This window comes from Mobula hypostoma, chromosome X2 (assembly GCF_963921235.1).
Source record: "Mobula hypostoma chromosome X2, sMobHyp1.1, whole genome shotgun sequence".
Classification (NCBI taxonomy): Eukaryota; Metazoa; Chordata; class Chondrichthyes; order Myliobatiformes; family Myliobatidae; genus Mobula; species Mobula hypostoma.
In genome coordinates, this window is record NC_086129.1 from 24835839 (window position 1) to 24857954 (window position 22116).

Here is a 22116-nt window from a genome sequence, read left to right on the forward strand (position 1 = left end):
TGCCCTATCTATTGTCAATCACTTAAAAACTCATTTGCCTTCCTCTTTTCCCCCCACCAAAGTAAATGGCATCACACTTCTCCATATTATGTTTTCCATATTTACCTTTCAACTTAACCAGTCACCTGCGGTCTTTCTGTGCTTTCCTCGTAGTCCATCGTGTCGCTTATCATCAGCCACCCTGATTGTGAGTAGCTGAGCATCCTAAAAGCTGTAATGCATAACTAATCAGAGCCTTTCCACCCAGAATGGTTCATTTAATCCTACATTATAATTTCTGACTATTAACCTATTCACAGTCCACGCCAGTATATTATCCCCATCACCTGCAAACTAATTATGCTTCATAATCCCTTCTGTGGCACTTCATTGCAAGTCCTTAAGGAAATCTAAATCCAGTTCGTCAACTAGTTAACTTTGATTAGTCTACAAAAATAACCTTTGTAGTTTTGTTAAACATGATTTTCCTTTCATAAATCCATGATGACTCTGCCCAATTCTGTTATTAGTTTCTAGGAGTCCTGTTTCTAATGCCTGATTGTAACAGTTTCTTTGCTATTGATTGTTGGGCTAAGTATATAGGTCCTGAGTTCCCTCTCTTCCTCCCTTCTCAAGTAGTTGGTCCACCATTTCTACCATCTCTTCCAAAATCTGTGTAAATTTGGAAGATGACAGCCAGTGTATTTACAATCCATTCTAAACCTTAGAGTGCAAGTAATCAGGTTTTGTCTATTTTCCAAACGCAAAATACTCTGCAGATGCTGGGGTCAAAGCAACACTCACAACACACTGGAGGAACTCAGGAGGTCGGGCAGCATCCGTGGAAACGATCAGTCAACATTTCGGGCCGGAACCCTTTGTCAGGACTGTGGAGGGAAGGGGCAGAGGCCCTATAAAGAAGGTGGGGGGAGAGTGGGAAGGAGAAGGCTGGTAGGTCCAGGTGAAAAACCAGTAAGGGGAAAGACGAAGGGGTGGGGGAGGGAATAAGCAGGAAAGGTGAAGAAGGAATAGGGGAAAACACAATGGGTAGTCGAAGGAGGCAGAACCATGAGGGAGGTGATAGGCAGCTGGTGGAGGGGGCAGAGTGAAACTAGGTTGGGGGAAGGGAGGGGGAGGGAATTACCGGAAGTTGGAGAATTCTATGTTCATACCAAGGGGCTAGAGACATCCCAGACGGTGTATGAGGTGTTGCTCCTCCAACCTGAGTTTAGCTTCATCATGGCAGTAGAGGAGGCCATGTATGGACATATCTGAATGGGAATATGAAGCAGAGTTGAAGTGGGTGGCAACTGGGAGATCCTGTCTGTTGTGGCAGATGGAGCGGAGGTGCTTGACGAAGGGGTCCCCCAATCTGCGTCGGGTTTCACAGATGTTGGGGTCATCTATTGCATCCAGTGCTCCCGGTGCGGCCTCCTCTACATTGGTGAAACCCGACACAGATTGGGGGACCGCTTCGTCGAGCACCTCCGCTCCGTCCGCCACAACAGACAGGATCTCCCAGTAGCCACCCACTTCAACTCTGCTTCACATTCCCATTTGGATCTGTCCATACATGGCCTCCTCTACTGCCATGATGAGGCTAAACTCAGGTTGGAGGAGCAACACCTCATATACCGTCTAGGTAGTCTCCAGCCCCTTGGTGTGAACACTGAATTGTCCAACTTCCGGTAATTCCCTCCCACCCCCCCTTCCCCTATCCCAGTTTCACTCTGCCCCCTCCCCCAGCTGCCTACTGCCTCCCTCATGGTTCCGCCTCCTCCTGCTACCCATTGTGCTTTCCCCTATTCCTTCTTCACCTTTCCTGCCTTTCCCCTCCCCCACCCCTTGATCTTTCCCCTTTCTGGTTTTTCACCTGGAACCTACCAACCTTCTCCTTCCCACCCTCCCCCCACCTTCTTTATAGGGCCTCTGCCTCTTCCCTCTTCAGTCCTGACGAAGGGTTCCGGCCCGAAACGTTGACTCGATCGTTTCCACGGATGCTGCCCGACCTGCTGAGTTCCTCCAGCATGTTGTGAGTGTTGCTTTGTCTATTTTCCATCTTTCTGCTGATTAATTTCTCCAATGCTAGTTTTTGCTAATGCAAATATCTTTGTGTTCCTCTTCTGGTGTATTTCTAATCAGGTTCCAGAAGTTTTCTATGTCTTGTTCTGTGAAAACATACAAATTTTGTATTTTTCCCCTCTGCCATTTTTTTCATTGAGTGATAATTTTCCCTGCCTCATCCAGTATGGAACCCACATTAACCTTTGCTGGTCTTTTTTTCACCTATGTGAAGAAGTTTTCACAGTATGAATATGAACCATGTTCGTGTATACACAGACATCATTGTGAAGACCCCAAGTTAATAATCTTTCTCAGTCCATAATCAGATTTGTTAAACATAATTGCTGCCAGTTCCAGGAGAGGGATGACTGAATTCCATTATTGTTTTAGTGACAAGATGCAGTTGTTTGCCTCAAATGAATGCCCTTGTGTTTTATTTAATTAGACAGAAGTGTAAATATCATTCATTCCAGTCCTTTGATAAGATGCAATTGGACTTGTCATGTGGTATTCGTGCTGAAGTTTGTGGTTAGTTTCAAATTGTACTGATAATTGACTGTAACTGCGTAGGAATGTGCTGTTTTTCTGCTGCATTAGTTAATTTGTTCGTTTGCTTCTAATGTAATACAGTTTTGTCATGACAACCATGATTTCAATATATTTAGAATAACACACGGGTCAGAATGTTAATGGTTATAATGCTTAAAATGCTGTACTGGCTAGAGTCATATAAGCTTTACATCATCCAAGGAAAAGCCGGCACTTGATTGCTATTCCAAGCTCCACCCTAAACACCTTTCCTAATAATATCACACCACAATTGCATTGAGATCTACTGCACCAAGTTTTTCTTTGTCTAATCTCTGACTGTAATCCTTAAAAAAAATTGGTCAGTGGGAGAATGGAAAAGTTGCCGCCCACAAACCTTCCTCTTAGTGACGTACCATCTTGATTTGGAAATGTATTATTGTCCTTTGTCATGGCTGAGTTTCCATCCTGGAATCCTACTAATAGCTCGACATTTGCCAAATGCACTGCAGAGGTTCAAGAATGCAGCTTGCTCCCACCTTCTTGCGGGCAATCAGAGAAAGGCAGCAAATGCTAACTCCACATCCTGGTTATATTTCTAAAAATGATGGGCACATGTCATTTCAGAACAGTGTGTAGTAAATATCACATGAACCCCAGATTGAATGCTTGCTGCATATTCATATCTAGCTCTCAATGTTCCACCATCTTTTTCAATGTAATACAGGATGCGAAGATTAACCAATGCTGGTGTTTGTTGCCCCCAAAGGTAATTCCACAATGCCTGAGTCATTTGGCATTGGTAGTGTAATACTTTTTTAAAGTAATCACCTTGTTTGTTTGATTTGCCATTTCCAAATAATTACATGGCTGAAAAAAGGATCTAGTGCTTTTCCGGCATATATGACGAATAAACTCTTCTCAGGCTTCCAGCTGGGTAAAAATATCAATTATAACCGACGTTTCGATGACAAAATCTGCCATCTTCATCAGCGATGATGCCTGGGCTTGTCTAATGTGGTGGTATTTATACCCCCGTAGTCCATCCCACCTGGTTGGTTAGTTCTCATCCAATCAGGTGTCTACTCTCCCACATTGATTGGATGCGGACTTACCAATCTAGAGGGACAGACTACGGGGGTATAAATACCACCAGACTAGACATGCCCAGGCATTATCCCTAATGAATATGGCAGAGTTTGAAATGGAAACATCAGTTATAATCGATATCTGTACCCGACTGGAAGCCTGAGAAGAGTTTATTCGCACATAGCTGAAGTTTGCAGAAGTCAGTTTTGGTGATCTGAATTGTCAAGTGCTTGTTCCATTGTCAATTGCTACAATACCAATTGTAGCATGTAACCCCTGATAATGTAGCTAATGGTAGTTTTAACACACCCTGGGTTTATACATTTAAATTTGTTCATATTATCCAGGGCTTTTCGTTGAGCTATAATTTCTGCTCTTGAAGATATATTCCATCTGAATGATATGTCTGAATCTGACATTTATTTTTTCCATAGCCTTAGGATGTGAATCAATGGCTGACTCTGATAAAAAAAAGTGTTTTGATGAGGTAATACGAAAGACTGATGAAGGAAATGCAGTCTGTATGGGTTTTCAGAAGATTTTTAGTCAAGACCTAAGTAAAAGCTGGTTAATAAAACTGAGGCAGTGCAGCTCAGGTAAAAAGAAACATACAAAATATTGGCTTAAGGCAGAGAAGAGTCATAGTAAATAATTGTTTTTCAGACTTGAGGTGACTGAATTAAAAAGTATGCTGATTTCTAGGGATCTATGCTGAAACATTTCCTTGATATTTGGTATATTCTAAATTTGGATATGGGATAGAAAGACTCCAAGCTTGGAGGTATGAAAAACTGTGTGGAGGATACTGACAGACTGCAAGAGGACATTGGTAACCTAATAGGATGGCAGGCAACCCCTTCTTCCCCCTTCCTTTCCAGTCCTAATCTTTCCCCTTCCTTTCCAGTCCTGGTTCTTCCTTCTTTTCCAGTCCTGAAGAAGGATCTCAGCCTGAAATGTTGACTTTTAATTCCTTTCCATAGATGCTGCCTGACCTGCTGAGTTCTTCCAGCATTTTGCCTATGTTGAAATGGTAGGTAAATTTGGTCGGGAGAATCTTTGAATCAAAAAGGCATAGGAGGGCACCACTTGACCCTTGCTGTCTCTTTGTAATCAAATTACCCCCAATCTGAAAGATTTTGAAACTGAATTCATACTCTGAAACTGATTTGATGAACTTGAACTCTCATTGTCTGGATTATTAGTCCAAACCTCTCACCCCTTGTTAACCAACCTTTACACGGAACGTGGACCAAAATCTTTGTGTAAATCAATGCAGGCTGCAGTTCCTTCATCAATCTTTACGGTTATCTCCTCGAAGCATTTTATCAGTTTCAGCCACTTGTTTACAAACCAAGACATTGGAGAGAAATAAATGTAAGATTGACGTGGATCATTCAGATCACAGGTTCCAATAATATAACCATTATATTATCTCATCTCATCCTAATGCCGTCCAATTCAATATGCTTAAATACTATTTTTCTCACTCACCAACCCCACTCTGCCGATTTCAATTGCTCCATGCATTTGTCCTCAAGCAAACTTTGCTTTATAGATTTTAAATGATACATTTTGGCAGAAAGAGTGAGGAGCAAAAATTTGCACTAAATAGCACATTTGTAGTAAATGCTGGAGCAGCGAGACCTTGGTCTATATGTGCATAAATCTTTGAAAGTTGTAGGATGTGTTTGGAGAGTAATTAATAAACCACACAGGATGCATTGGGTTCATACATAGGGTCATGGTGTAAAAAACCAGAGAGGTTACATTGAACTTTTGTGAAGTACTGTCTAGACTGCACTGTCTATGTTTTGCTCACCATGCTATAACAGGGTTTCAAAGTTCTAGACACACTGCAGGAGAAATGGATTAGAATGCTTCCAGGAATGACTGATTTTACCTACAAAATTAAATTGGGGAATCTTGGAACAAAGAAGGCTGAGGGGAGATTGGATAGAGGTGCACAAGGTTGTGCTGGGTCTGGAGAGATAAATAGTGTGTGTTAACAGACAGATTAAAAATCAGAGGATCAACGCAATAGGAAAATTAGAGAATGGGTTATATTCTGAATCTCTGTAGAGGTGGATGGAGATAGATTCGAATTTGGGTTTTCAAAAGAAAGTTGGATAGGCTCAAAGGAAAATGGCATGTAGGCCAGAGAGAGAGAGTGTGAAGGATTGGGAATGATTTGATTGCCCTATGGCAAACTGGCATAGGCACAAGAAGATGCATATCAGTCTCTTATGTTGTGGCAGTTCTGTGATTATGCCCAAAGCTGGTACTTTGGCTGTGCTGGCACATGGTAATTAGATATCCCGATGAATGTCTTAATTAAATTGTAAGTAATATTTGTAATAATCTGCCAAATGGTGTTGTGGAGGCTGAACTGGCAATTATAAATACAGCTTTACATAACGAGACAATTAGTGTATCTGGGGAATGAGTTGAGATGGGCTGAAGTGGTCTTTGAAACTTGAATCAATTTATTAATTCCATTCAACAGTATTACCATCTATAATCTGATTCAGGTGCTTCCTTTTGATTTTTTGCAAATCTCTGCTTTAAGTATCAACATGTTGAAGGGCAGTTTTTGCTATTTAATTCCATCAAATGTCAGCACATCTATTTTAAACAAATCTTGCAAGCTTAGTTGCAAGGTCAGTCTCCATAGCTACAACCTTACAGTTAATTTCTGGGTAGTGTTTGTAGACTGGAGCAAAAACCTGGAAGGGGAAGGAGCCAGGATGGGGGTGGTTGAAAGAAAAAGAGGAAATGTTGCCAAATCAGAATTATAGCTGAAAGAGTTGGCATTAGTTAAAAGGTTATGTGGAAAATGGGGCTGCGTGATTGCTCTTTCAGGCAATACAGGTGCCATGTCCAAACAGCTTTCTTTTGTGGTTTAAAATTGTACGAATGTAGAGCAAAATCAAGAGTAATTAACTGAAGGACTTTTAAACCATAGTCTTCAGTCCTCTTTCCAACCAAAAGAACTAACCTTTTGACAGTGCATTTTCATTTCCCTCAGACCGATGGAAGCTCATATTCATTTTCTTCCTTGACTATTGTGTTTATGTATCTGTGGTAAAGTTCTTCCATTTGGTTACTATGGAGTGTATAATTCAGTCACTGTGATGTTAAATCATCGATCTTGCAATCCTGTGTACTAATAATGTCCCATGGATAGTTGGTACTCCTGAGGTGCACAGAGGAAATTAATTTGCAGTTACACAGCTTCTTTAATTTTTGTAAAACCTTTTCGAGGCACTTCCTGGGAATAATGTCAGACACAACGCTGTTGACACTGAACCACTTAAGGAGATGTTATGATGAGGAAAGAGGAGACTGTAATAATACATAGTGACAGAAAGGTTGAGTACTTAACTTGCACTTCGTGTTGTGTTTTACAGAATCTGCAGTTGTGTGAAGCTGAGAATTGCATTTTAATTACCAGTCTGGAACTTCAAAGGGATCTGGAGATACTGGGCTGCCAACCTTCGGTATGTGAAAGATTTCACTGTAACCCCTACCCTTTCCCCTCTACATCTTCCCTTCTCTATAAGCAGAATTCAAAATGCAATAAGAGCAGTGAATTAAGGCACAAAGGTAGATTTGAAGCCTTAATTGAGTTGCTTTGGGTAGGATTGTGGGAAGATTGATGTTAGCCCAACAGTTATGGTGATGGGAAGTTGCAGTTGTACACGCTTGGCTGTGCTGGCTTTGCAGGTTGTTTTGACTTACAACATGGGCAGAGAGACCTGCAACAGGGATCGGAAATACCAGATGTGTAAAACTTGAAATTTTAGCACACCAAATGAGTTTGGTAGAGGAGTGCTGCAGATGCCCACCCACCGCAAGTACACTGACAATTGTGCTTATCTAGAGTTTGGGACTAAGAGTGAGTACATGCCTACATGGGAGAAACCAAGTGCAGACCGGCTGACTGCTTTGCACAGTACGTGTGGGATGGCTGTATTATGGTCTGGTATAGCATTTCAGGTGCACAGGAATGTAAGAAGCTGCAGAGAGTAGTGGATCACAGGTACATCGAACACCACCATTAATAGCATCCACATCAGGGGCTGTCTCAAGATGGTGACATCAAAGATACCCATCATCCAGGCCATGCCATCTTCTCACAGCTACCATCAGGGAGGAGGTACAGAAGCCTGAAGTCCCCTATAAGCAGATTCAAGAACAGTTACTTCCCTTTAAGCATTCCCTTGAATCTCCCTGTACAACCCTAATCACCACCTCAGTATAATAACACTAAGACATTTTGACCACTTTGCATTACAATTAACTTTAGTTTTGTTTTAATTGTTTTATCTTTTGTAAAAATTGTGTATACTTTATGTTTTTCTTGTGAATATTGTAGCTATGATGCTATTACTGTGGCTGAGGAACTGGTGCAGGGGGCAAGGTTTCAGATTTGTGGATCACTGGGATCTCTTCTGGGAAAGTATGACCTGTACAAAAAGGACGGGTTACACCTGAACTTGAGAGGGACCAATATCCTTGTAGACAGATTTGCTAAAGCTGTTGGGGTCTGTTTAAAACTAGTTTGGCCAGTTGGTATACAGGTAGACACAGCGTGTAGAGACACCGTGAGGAAGGATAGGAAGTTGGTACAGCAAAACTGCAGTCAGTGGAATGGGTGGAAGTGTGGAGGAACAAGGGTGATGAATGTAGAGCATGGGTCAGTATGATGTTGTGGCCATTACTGGGACTTGGCTGTCACAAGAGTAAGAATGGCTGTTGGATGTTCTGAGGTTTAGATGATTCAAAAAGGACAGGGAGAGGGGTAAAAGAGATGAGGAATTGCATTGCTAATCAAGGATAGTATCATAACTGCAGAAAGGGAGGACATCATGGAGCGATTGTCTGTTGAGTGAGTGTGGGTGGAAGTTATATACAGGAAGGGTCAATCACTCTATCGGCAGTATTCTACTGACAACAGAGTAATAACAACAGAGACATCAAGGAACAGATCAGGCAATTTGGAAAGTGCAAAACTAACACGGTTGTCATGGGTGATTCTAATATTGATTGGCATCTCCTTAATGTAAAAGGTTTAGATGGGACAGAATGTGTCGGGAGTGTCTTGGAAGGATTCCTGACACAATATACAGACAGACCGACCAGAAGAGAGGCCATGCTTGATCTGGTGCTCGGCAATGCAGTGGGTCGGGTGTCAGATTTCTCAGTGGGTGAGCATTTTGAAGACAGTGACCACAACTCTCTGACTTTACCATAGTGTTAGAGAGAGATAGGAACAGATGGTATGGGAAAGTCATTGGAAAAGGGGAATTGTGATGCTATTAGGCAGGAACTTGGGAATAGATATACTCAGAGAAATGCACAATGGAAATGTAGAGGATTTGCACGGGACCACTTGCATGGGGTTCTGGATAAGGTTATCCCACTGAGACAGGGAAAGGAACCATGGTTGACAAGGGATGTAGGACATTCAGTGAAGAAGAAGAAGAAAGAAACTTTCACAGGTTTAGGAAGGTAATATCAAGCAGGGCTCCAGAGAGTTATGAGGTAGCCACGAAGGAGCTTAAGAATGGACGTAGGAGAACTAGAAGGGGCGATGAGAAGGCTTTGGTAAGTAGGATTAAGGAAGACCCCAGGCATTATACATGTATGTGAAGAACAGTAGGATGACTAGAGTGAGGGTAAGACTGATCAGGGATAGAAGAGAAAGTGTTGGAGGAAGCCCTTAATGAATACCTTATTTCAGTATTTACTATTGAGAGGGATCTTGATATTTGTGCGGACAGTGTAAACTGGGCTGAAATGGTAGAGTATGTTGATGTTAAAAAAGGATGTGCTGGAAAATTTGAAAAAAACGTTATGATGAATATGTTCCCAGGGCCAGATGATTATTACAGGAAGTGAGGGAAGAGATTGTTGCACCTTTGGTGATGTCTTTGCATCCACACTAGCCAAAGTAGTACCAGATGGCTGGAGGGTGACAAATGTTATTCCTTTGTTCAAGAGAGGGAGAGGAGTAATTCTGGGAATTATAGACCAGTGAATCATACTTCAGTCGTGGGCAAATTATTGGAAAAGATTCTTAGTCAGGATTTACGAACACTTGGAGAAGCATAGCATGGCTTTGTGAGGGACAGGTCATCCCTCACAAGCCTGATTGAATTCTTTGAGGATGTGACAAAGCACATTGAAAGTAGAGCTGTTGATGTGGCATGTATGGATTTTAGTAAGGCATTTGATAAGTTTCCCATGGTAGGTTCATTCAGAAAGTCAGAAGGCATGGTTGATGGAACATATTCTGCCTGAAGCTTGGTGACAAGTGGCGTGCTGCAGGGATCTGTTCTGACCTCCAGACAAGTAAATTCCATCTACTACAACCCTCTGCCTTCTATGGGCAAGTCAATTCTGAATCCACTCGGCCAAGCTTCCTAGAATCTTATGCCTCTTGAATGGGTTGAGCAGCATACTGTGCTGCATTGTTCTATGTTCTATGCCAGCAATGCTGCTGCATTGCACTTGTATATACATGTATTGTGCATATGGCAATGTACTTAACTTTGACTTTGAGTTCCCTCTTGACTTCCACTTTAATTCTCCTTTCTCACTCTGATCACAACCTCTTGCTCTAGTATAATGAGGCTCTAACTAAGCCTGAAGAACAGTTCCTCTTGTTCTGTCTGGGCTTGTTGCAGTCTTACATACTTAGTATCAGACCCAGCTAACTTGCTTTCTTTGCACCTATCAGGATTGTTCAGTTCTACTGTAAGTCATCCATTTAGGGATTCGTTCAACATTAGATGCTCAGTTTTCTTCTAGCTGAGCAGTCTGACACCCTATATTCTTCAGACTTAACTTTTCTTTGTTCTGTTCTCATTCTCCAACTGCCCTCTTTCATACCCTTTATTCATATTTTTTTCTCTTTCTAGTTTGTGCTAATCCATTGACTGCATGACCTCCACAACTTATCTCCATGGCAATCCTGTCCTTGCTCTACCAGAGTTGTTCCCTTTGTCCTAATTGTCTTTCCTCCATCTTCTTTGCAACATAAATCTAAGTTGTTTTCTCTTTCCCAGTTCTGATGAAGAGCCTCCTACCCAGAAAGTTAATTTTGTTTCTCTCTCTACAAACGCTGCCTGACCTGCAGTGGGTGCGGTGGTTGGTGCTTGTAGGAGGTGTGAGTGATGAATCCACAGTCCCTCAGTTATTGAAGGCGTTGAAATTTGGAAGCTGCAAGTCTCTTCGAAGGCGCATATATGACCGATTCATAGCTTCACATGACAGCCGTCCATTCAAGACATTACCTATGTTTGGCTAAGTGCTGAGCCTTGCTCCTTTCAGTGCGACAGGATCAAGGTGGAACACCAAGATCTGTGAGCAAGGATTGATAATGTTTCAGAGAGGGTGTCCCAGAATCACAGCAGAGGTTGGCAAGGAAATGATGTAGTTGGTGGCAGGACTATGCTGCGTTCAAGGGATGGTGTTGGGAAATTTCTTAGGCTTGGAGCAGTTGCTGATGATGTATCCATACCCTTAACCTACTGAGAGTTGGCAACCTAGGAAACTGGAGATACAGGAGAATGACCAAGATTATGACGAAGGATTGTTGGGGTTATACATCAATAGTACAAGTGGCAGGTGTGTTGGTGAAAGGCTTGGATGAACTGAAGGCTCAGAGAGGTCAGAGTCTGTGGATCGGAGGCATCAAATGTGAACAGGATTGATGATTTGATTCTGTATTGGGGTCCAAAGCATGGAAATGGGTCCTGGGTCAACATTGCTTTGGAAAGACCTATTTGTCCTGGAGATGGCTGGAGCTCTCTCATAATGCCCTGAAGGGATGTTGCATGTGGAATTATATCATCCCAAGCACCCCTGAGTCCGTGATTCAATTAAGGGTGCAAGGGCCAGTTAGTGGCAGGTTAAATTTCTAGAGTGAAGTGGCATGACACAGAAATAATTGTGTCACATCACTCTAGAAATTAGACCTGGCATGCACTAGAAATTAATTTTTATTTCCCAACTTCCCCCCTCATGTTTCTCTCTGGAGGAATAAAAATTATTTTTTTCTAAAAGATCATTTGGAAATAAAAGGTGTGATCGAACTCTTGGATTAAACTGCTTGATGGTTCTGCCAAATAATTTGGGGTTTGGAGGCTGTAGTTCACAGCTAATTGACAGGCGTATCATGAAGAAGATCATTTGATTAGTGATTATAGTGATGTCCTACTTTGTATGTCTGTTTTATCATTTACCTATTTACTGGCTTTTGTCCTTAACTCTGATCCTAAAGGTAAGTTTCTTCAGGAGGGAAAGAAACATTCAACCCACAATGAAATACAGCCACTGTTAGTAATGTACTTTTTGTCCAACCGAACAAGAGATTTCACTTAATCTTTTGATTACTTTTGCATGCTAGGTGTGTTTGGGTCTGTTTAACTGGATTTGCATGCAGAACACTTAACATTGAAACTGACTCATCCTGTTACATCACTCACCAGCAGTCATTCAAAGATCAAAGTAAAATCTATTATCAGCGCACATACACGTCACTGCATACAACCCTGAGATTCTTTTTCTGCGGGCATACTTAGCAAATCTATAGAACGGTAACTGTAAACAGGATCAGTGGACAAACTGTGCAAATGCAGATGTAAATAAATAATGAGCATAAAATAACAATATAACTGAGTCCTTAAATGAGTGTAACTATCCCCTTTTGTTGAAGAGCCTGATGGTTGAGGGGTAGTAACTGTTCTTGAATCTGGTGGTACTCCTCCCAAGGCACCTGGACTTTCTACCTGATGGCAGCAGCGAGAAAAGAGCAGGGCTCTAGTCCTGCCAAAAGATCTGTTCACTCTATGCAATGATTACTGTGTAGCGATGTGCTACACACAGCGCTAGAATAACCACACGGAGTCGGTGAGTTAGAGTTGCGATGAAAGAGATTTATTCAAACTTCGCAGCCTGCTTTAAAACCTTCCCGTTCCCGCCCTCCCTGGGCGGGATTGCTGTGGGGAATGCATATTCCCAGACCCTTTCTGCGCGCGGGATTTTCCCCCTGCTGGTGAAGATGGCCTGGCGCCCTTTTTGGGGCTGGCCCTCTGCCCGCGCACGCTGTTGTGAGCCGGTTCGTGTGTGCCAGAAAGTGGGTCGCCACATAACCCCCCCCCAGAACCAGCGATACCTCCCCCAATGTCCACAGTCTGGATTGGCCTCTGTTTGGGAGGTCTGCCCCTGCGCCGCGGTGCCTGAGCCTGGACTGGCTGCACCAAGTCCACATGGGCCGGTTTGAGTCGGTCCACCGTGAAAACCTCCTCTCTCCCCCCAATGTCCAGCACGAACGTGGACCCGTTGTTCCTGATCACCTTAAACGGCCCCTCGTAGGGCCGCTGTAGCGGTGCCCGGTGTCTGCCCCGTCGTACAAAAAGAAACTTACAGTTCTGCAGTTCTTTGGGTACGCAGGTCGGGCTCTGTCCGTGCTGTGAAGTGGGGATGGGGGCCAGGTTACCGAGCCTCTCACGTAGTCTGTCCAGGACTGCTGTGGGTTCTTCCTCTTGCCCCCTCGGGGCTGGTATGAACTCTCCTGGGACGACCAGGGGCGCGCCGTACACCAACTCGGCCGACGAGGTGTGTAGATCCTCCTTGGGCACCGTGCGGATTCCGAGCAGGACCCAGGGAAGCTCGTCCACCCAGTTAGGCCCCTCCAGGCGGGCCATGAGAGCCGATTTCAGGTGACGGTGGAAGCGCTCCACTAGTCCGTTCGACTGTGGGTGGTAGGCAGTTGTGTGGTGTAGCTGTGTTCCTAAAAGGCTGGCCATAGCCGACCACAGGCTGGAGGTGAACTGGGCGCCCCTGTCGAAGGTAATGTGGGCCGGTACCCCAAAGCGTGCTACCCAGGTTGCGATCAGTGCTCGGGCGCAGGATTCGGAGGTGGTGTCGCTGAGCGGGACTGCCTCTGGCCATCCGGTGAACCGGTCTATCATAGTTAGGAGTTACCGCGCTCCTCGCGACACTGGCAGGGGCCCCACGATATCCACATGGATGTGGTCGAACCTCCGGCGGGTGGGTTCGAACCGCTGCGGCGGAGCCTTGGTGTGCCGCTGCACCTTGGCCGTTTGGCACTGCGTGCATGTTTTGGCCCATTCACTGACCTGTTTACGCCGTCCATGCCACACGAACCTGTTGGCGACCAGCCGGACGGTTGTCCTGATGGAGGGGTGCGCTAAGTTGTGAATGGATTCGAAAACCCGCCGGCGCCAGGCTGCTGGGACGATGGGGCGGGGTTGGCCGGTAGCGACGTCACACAGTAGGGTCCTCTCACCTGGGCCTACGGGGAGGTCTTGGAGCTGCAAACCGGAGACTGCAGTCCTGTAACTGGGGATCTCAGCGTCTGCCTGCTGTGCCTCTGCCAGTGCTGCATAGTCCACCCCCTGGGACAGGGCCTGTATGGTTGGTCTGGAAAGTGCGTCCGTCACGACGTTGTTCTTTCCAGAGACATGCCGGATGTCCGTCGTGTACTCGGAGATGTAGGACAGATGTCGCTGCTGGCGGGACGACCAGGGGTCGGACACCTTAGTGAACGCAAAGGTAAGCGGTTTGTGGTCTGTGAACGCAGTGAAGGGCCTACCTTCTAAGAAGTACCTGAAATGCCGGATTGCCAGGTATAGTGCCAATAGCTCCCAGTCGAAAGCACTGTATTTGAGTTCAGGTGGTCGTAGGTGTTTGCTGAAGAACGCCAGGGGTTGCCAGCGACCCTCGATGAGTTGTTCCAGCACTCCACCGACCACTGTGTTGGATGCGTCCACTGTGAGGGCAGTAGGAACGTCCGTTCTGGGGTGCACTAGCATCGCGGCGTTTGCTAAGGCTTCTTTGGTTTTAATGAAAGCGGTTGCGGCCTCTTCGTCCCAGGTAATGTCCTTGCCCTTACCTGACATCAGGGTGAACAGGGGGCGCATGGTTCGGGCTGCTGAGGGGAGGAAACGGTGGTAAAAATTCACCATACCCACGAATTCCTGCAAGCCTTTGATTGTGTTGGGTCGGGGGAAGTGGCGGACCGCGTCTACCTTGGCGGGCAGCGGGGTTGCCCCGTCTTTAGTAATCCTGTGGCCCAGGAAGTCGATGGTGTTGAGTCCGAATTGGCATTTGGCTGGGTTGATTGTAAGGCCGAATGCTCAGGCGGGAGTAGAGCTGGCGGAGGTGGGACAGATGCTCCTGCCGACTACTGCTGGCTATGAGGATGTCGTCCAAATAGATGAATGCAAAGTCCAGGTCGCGTCCCACCGCGTCCATTAGCCGCTGGAAAGTCTGTGCGGCATTCTTTAGACCAAACGGCATTTGGAGGAATTCGAAAAGTCCGAACGGGGTGATAAGTGCTGTTTTGGGGATGTCGTCCGGATGTACAGGGATTTGATGGTATCCCCGGACGAGGTCTACCTTGGAAAAGATCCTTGCGCCGTGTAGGTTTGCTGCGAAGTCTTGAATGTGCGGCACAGGGTAGCGGTCTGGCGTTGTAGCCTCGTTCAGTTTGCGGTAGTCACCGCATGGTCTCCAGCCCCCCGTTGCCTTGGGCACCATGTGAAGGGGGGAGGCCCATGGGCTGTTGGACCGTCGTATGATCCCTAATTCCTCCATCTTCTTGAACTCCTCCTTCGCCAGTCGGAGCTTGTCCAGGGGAAGCCTTCGAGCACGGGCGTGGAGGGGTGGTCCCTGGGTCAGGATGTGGTGCTGTACTCCGTGTCTGGGCATGGCTGCCGTGAACTGCGGTGTCAGTACTGATGGGAAATCCACCAGGACCCTGGTGAATTCATCGTCGGACAGCGTGATGGAGTCCAGGTGTGGGGCTGGCAACTGTGCTTCACCCAGGGAGAACGTTTGAAAGGTCTTGGCGTGGACTAATCGCTTCCCTTGCAGGTCGACCAGCAGGCTGTGGGCTCTCAGAAAATCCGCCCCCAGGAGTGGTTGGGCCACGGCAGCCAGTGTGAAGTCCCACGTGAACCAGCTGGAGCTGAACTGTAGCCGCACCGTGCGGGTGCCGTAGGTTCGTATTGTGCTGCCATTTGCGGCCCTCAGGGTGGGTCCCGGTTCTCTGTTGCGGGTGTCGTAACTCGTTGGAGGTAAGACGCTGATCTCCGCTCCGGTGTCGACCAAAAAGCGGCGTCCCGACTGCTTGTCCCAGACGTACAGGAGGCTGTCCTGATGGCCAGCCGCCGTAGCCATCAGCGGCGGCTGGCCCTGGCGTTTCCCGGGAATTTGCAGGGTGGTCTGCAGCGGCGGGCCTCTGTGCCCCACCGCTGGTGGTAGAAACACCATTGTTTGTTGGGCTCCTCACTCCCGTCGCCGGGTTTTGTAGGCTCTGCTGCCGGGCCTGGTCTGGTCTGTCGTTGGGCACGCGGCTTGGTGATCTGTGCGACGGATGCCTTTCTCTCTTTCCTGGCATTCCACAGCACATCTGCTTGGGCCGCCACCTCCCGGGGGTTGCTGAAATCTGCGTCAGACAGCAGCAGGCATATGTCCTCGGGCAGTTGCTCTAGGAACGCCTGCTCGAACATGAGGCAGGGTTTGTGTCCTTCAGCCAGGGCCAGCATCTCGTTCATTAATGCTGACGACGGTCTGTCTCCCAAACCATCCAGGTGCATTAAGCGGCGTGCTCGTTCGCGCCGTGAGAGTCCGAAAGTCCTTATGAGCAGGGCTTTGAATGCTGTGTATTTGCCGTCCTCCGGGAGCGACTGTATAAACTCCTCAACTTGTGCAGCAGTCTCCTGGTCGAGGGTGCTCAGCACGTAGTAGTAACTAGTGGACTCCGAGGTTATCTGCCGAATGTGGAATTGTGCTTCTGCTTGTTCGAACCATAATTGGGGTCGCAGCATCCAGAAGCTTGGCAGTTTTAACGAAACTGCGTGAACAGATGCAGCGTCGGTCATCTCTGGTCCAAATATCGTTTGGGCCGTCGGGGTCACCAATTGTAGCGATGTGCTACACACAGCGCTAGAATAACCACACGGAGTCGGTGAGTTAGAGTTGCGATGAAAGAGATTTATTCAAACTTCGCGGCCCACTTTAAAGCCTTCCCGTTCCCACCCTCCCTGGGCGGGATTGCTGTGGGGAATGCATATTCCCAGACCCTTTCTGTGCGCGGGATTTCCCCCCTGCTGGTGAAGATGGCCTGGTGCCCTTTTTGGGGCTGGCCCTCTGCCTGCGCGCGCTGTTGTGAGCCGGTTCGTGTGTGCCAGAAAGTGGGTCGCCACATATGCATCATAAAAATAATTGGGAAGTGGAGCTGGGAAAGTGGGAGGAAAAATGAGTTAAATAAAATAAACATTAACTTTTTTTTTAACAGTGACTTTTCAGATCATTTGTCTCATTCAAGTTTATAGGATCTGACTGTGCACAAGTAGCTATCATTCATCGTCTGCAGTATGCTTGATGAGATTTTTGAGAGATGCATAGGGTGCCACATTAATATCACTTTAGTTAAAGGACGAATATACAAGCTTGTTAAAAGTATTATGCATTCCTCCTATCTTCGCTTTGCAACTTCATCTCAGCAAAGCCACAACAGTACTCCGCACAGTTATACAGTAAAATGGCCTAGAAATTAAACCAGTCTCACTCCTTTCATTGTGAGCTGAATATTGTCTCCTGAGCCTCCAGTATGATGGCAAGAGATACATGCTCATTACAAGATAAGCGTGGGTCTCACCATATTGGTAAAGGCCAAGATACCCAGCATGATGTGCTTAAGCAAGGAAAGGGCATTAATCTTTCTGAAAATGTAAATAAGGAAACAAGTTGTCCACGTGGCCCCCAATGCATGGTTAGTTTGGGCAGGTGTATCTAGTAATGAGCCTCATTTTCCTGATTGGTTCCTTAAGGAATCTTAACTAGAATAAATATTACTTAAAAATGCCTGCTCTTGCTGAGATTGATTTTACACCACACCTCCCCTCTAATTTTCACACTCCTCCAGACAGCAGTGTCTTGTGGCACAGTGACCCGATCTTCGATCGTGCTTCGCTGAAGTGCTGGCTGTTCCCGGCTGCAGCTCAGGGGAAACGAGCATCATTTACAAAGCTGCATGCAGTCTGTCAGTTTGCTCCAAACTGCGGGAGACTGTAAATTCCAACACAGCTCAATGAAAACATTTTTGCATGCATGTATGCGCGCGTAAATACACACACACACACACACACACACACACACACACACACACACACACACACACACACACACACACCCCTTCCAACCTTTGTCTGGCTAGGATGAATTTGTGTGTGTGCCATCTGGCACTCCACGTGCACTATTAGTTAACCTTGAGCAATGTGCTATATTTGGACTCTTATTATAGAATTCCATGAAACAAAAGCTAAGATAAAAGTTTCTTGTAAATCTCTGTAGTATATGAAACAACATTAAGAACCAATGTGCAACTTTTAAGAAGAAATAATTTGAAATTCATCATTTACTGATTTCTAATGAGTTCCACTGTGGGGACTTAGAACAGTAAATCACTGAGTTCAGTGCTACTTGGGTTTTAGTGCTGGGGAACATGAATCTAATGGAAATAAACCTGAAGTACTGCAGGTACTAGTTGGTACATTCATGTTATCATCCTGTCTAAACTGATGGAAGCAGGATATGCCTTGTTATGTCTTCTAGAATCCAGTATGGTGCATTTACGTGTAGTAGTATGTTGGCTGATTACTCTTGACAGATGACTCTCCCACAGTTGACGTGTTGGCTCGTGCACTGATCTCTGTCCTTGATGAGCATCATTGCTTCGTTGCTGACCATTTTCATTCCTCTCCAAGCCTTTTCTTTCCTGTCATTTTTCTTGATGTAGTGATATTAGATTGTGATAACATTGAATCAGTGGATTTGTTTTTCAGATTATGGATTGATTTGTGTGTGAATCTTATTTAAGCTAAAACCTGTCCCAGATTGTTGTCTGAAGACTCCTCTTGAAAATATGCATGACTTAATAACAAGTGGAACCATGTTTGCAGTTTTTCAGTTATGCAGTTATTTTCTGTTCTTCCTCATTCTCTGTCAAGTCATTGTCAAAGATTAGGTGACACATCTTGATTACTTAAATGAGCTGTTGGAGCCTGCCTGTTAAATGTGAAATTTTAATACACGAAGAGATCATATGAGAGTGTAAGTCAAGCTGTATTATGGATATACAACATTGAAACAGGCCATTTGGCCCATAGAGTCTGTGCTGTCAACCATCCATTTTACTCTAATCTAGACTCGACCCACTTTTTGTTCTCCCAACAGTAATTCCACCCTTCCTTGCAGATTCTATAATGCACTGGAGGCAACCTGCAGAATGGCCAGTTAACTTACTGACCCTCCGGTTTTTGGAGCCTGGACCTCCCAGAGAAAACTGAGGTAGCCGCAGGGAGAAAGTGCAAGCTCCACATGGACAGACCCTGAGATCAGGATTGAACTGGCTCTGTGGTGATATCAGGCTGTGCTGCAGTATACAGTGAATGGAACCACTTTTGTTCTTTTTTGGAGAATAGTTCTGGTTACTGTCATGAAATATTTCTGAAACTTTTTTTGACCTGAGAAAGTGAAGTCCCATTAGACAGGGTTGGAAAGAAGAGAAAATAAATTAGATAATATTTTATAAACACAAATGTTGTAGGAGGAAAGAAAAACCTGGGTTGTGGGAGATGTAAGAGAGTTCGTTTGTATATGGATGTTAAACCGTAAGATATAAGAGCAGAATTAGGCATTCATTGCATTGAATCTGCTCCACCTTACAGTCATAGTACATTTTTTAACCCCATTCTCCTGTCCTCTCCCCTTACTCCTTAACCCCCTTACCAATTAAAAAACTATTGACCACAGTTATATCACTATAGTAGGCAATGAATTTAGAACCAGAACAAGATGTCGAACTTCTTTCCTCTTTCTCTCCATGCTGAAGGTGTTTTCTTGCAGCCTTACAGATGATGTGAACTTAGACCTGTATTATTGGTGGTTGATAGATGCCTTCCCAACAGAAACTATTGAAATCGTGCATGAGCCCCCAGACTGCTTCCAACATCACCCAGTTGTTTTGCACTCAGTTCAGCAGTGAATTGTGAAAAGATTGAGGTGAGGCAGTTTTCCCTTTAACTTTGAAACCTGTAATCTGATGCAGAGCTGGCTCAGGGCCCAGATCCTTTGGATGAAGCAACTATTCATCATAGGTGAGAATTAATTCCAGAGTGTGCAAAACACAAAACAAAGCAACTGTAATTGCTACCGGGTGCGAGTTAAATGTGCATCCACGGCCAGCACGAGCAAGTCTGCCAAATGATGCAATAATATAGTGAACTAGGCAGCAGGAATAAGCTGTACATCAGACTCACTGCAATCATCCTGAGATTACTGAGCAACTATTGTGGAATGTCATAACTGCTTTGAATCCAAACATCTCTAAGAGCAGGAGTTAGAGCCATGTAGCATGAAAACGGGCTATTCAGCCCACTTAATCTCTGCCAACCATCAGGCATTCATTTACACTAATCCCATTTTATTCTACCTCATCCCAGAATCTAATGCGCGTCTACCATGAAGGATAATTTGCAGTGGCAAATGTACCAAGCGTCACTTTTTTGGGACTTTGGAGGAATCCTTAATTCAAAATGATTCTACCCTGTTTAGTTATTCATTTTTATGTATAGTCATAGTCATAGTCATACTTTATTGATCCCGGGGGAAATTGGTTTTAGTCACAGTTGCACCATAAATAATAAATAGTAATAAAACCATAAATAGTTAAATAGTAATATGTAAATTATGCCAGGAAATAAGTCCAGGACCAGCCTATTGGCTCAGAGTGTCTGACCCTCCAAGGGAGGAGTTGTAAAGTTTGATGGCCACAGGCAGGAATGACTTCCTATGATGCTCTGTGTTGCATCTCGGTGGAATGAGTCTCTGGCTGAATGTACTCCTGTGCCCACCCAGTACATTATGTAGTGGATGGGAGACATTGACCAAGATGGCATGCAACTTAGACAGCATCCTCTTTTCAGACACCACCGTCAGAGAGTCCAGTTCCATCCCCACAACATCACTGGCCTTACGAATGAGTTTGTTGATTCTGTTGGTGTCTGCCACCCTCAGCCTGCTGCCCAGCACACAACAGCAAACATGATAGCACTGGCCACCACAGACTCGTAGAACATCCTCAGCATCGTCCAGCGGATGTTAAGGGACCTCAGTCTCCTCAGGAAATAGAGACGGCTCTGACCCTTCTTGTAGACAGCCTCAGTGTTCTTTGACCAGTCCAGTTTATTGTCAATTCGTATCCCCAGGTATTTGTAATCCTCCACCATGTCCACACTGACCCCCTGGATGGAAACAGGGGTCACCGGTACCTTAGCTCTCCTCAGGTCTACCACCAGCTCCTTAGTCTTTTTCACATTAAGCTGCAGATAATTCTGCTCACACCATGTGACAAAGTTTCCTACCGTAGCCCTGTACTCAGCCTCATCTCCCTTGCTGATGCATCCAACTATGGTAGAGTCATCTGAAAACTTCTGAAGATGACAAGACTCTGTGCAGTAGTTGAAGTCCGAGGTGTAAATGGTGAAGAGAAAGGGAGACATGACAGTCCCCTGTGGAGCCCCAGTGCTGCTGATCATTCTGTCGGACACACAGTGTTGCAAGCACACGTACTGTGGTCTGCCACGTACTGTATTTGAGTATTGCTGGAAATGCTGGCATTTATTGTCCAACTGTAATTGCATATGAGGAAGTTGTGGCAAGCAGTTGCAGTTCTTCTGGTGAAGATACTCTTGTAATCCTATTAAGGTGGCTTCAGGGAGCTGGTCTCAAAAGCAGTGATACATTTCCAAGTCTGTATATTGTGTGACCCTGCGGAGAGAGGCAGGAATGTGCAGTTCATGATCTACTCTTGCACCTGAAACCTATATCCCCCTTGGTGCTAGAAGTTGCAACTGGAGTAGCCTTGGTGCGGGCACTGCCCAGTGGAACTGCGGCAGAGACGTTTTGGGGCTGGCGTTACTGAATGCCAGCAACAACTACCTTCACTTTCTCCTTTGTTTGTTTGTAATAGATATAAAGGAGTAGCATGCAAATGTAGGTAAGTTTACTGACCACACAAAAATTGGTGGGGTTGTAGACAGCAAAGAAAGTTGTCTAAAAGTGTAACAGTACGTAGGTCAGCTGGAAAACGTTGAGGAGCAGTGGCACGTGGAATTTAATCCATAGACCCTGAAAGTGGAATACAGATGGATAGTGTAGTGGATTAAAAAAAACATTTGCTTGCCCTCATAGGCTGAGGCATTGAGTATAAGAGCTAGGACTTTGTGTTGCAGTTGAACAAATCATCAGTTAACGTACATGGAGAGTATTGTGTACAGTTCTAGTCACCGCAATATAAGAAGGATGTGGTAACATTCAACAACACTGAAGAGATTCACCAGGATATTTGCTGAAATG

The 22116-nt window shown here is 45.2% G+C and overlaps 1 protein-coding gene across 9 annotated transcripts in view; it reads left to right on the forward strand.

The window, feature by feature from the left end:
* The window catches only part of pknox2 (pbx/knotted 1 homeobox 2), a 533394-nt gene that overhangs the window by 280206 nt on the left and 231072 nt on the right, over positions 1–22116 (forward strand). For all 9 annotated transcript variants that reach the window (XM_063038519.1, XM_063038517.1, XM_063038526.1 and 6 more), the window contains one exon: positions 7068–7157. The gene's annotated coding sequence lies outside the window, so the exon portion shown is untranslated. The remainder of the gene's footprint in view (positions 1–7067; positions 7158–22116) is intronic.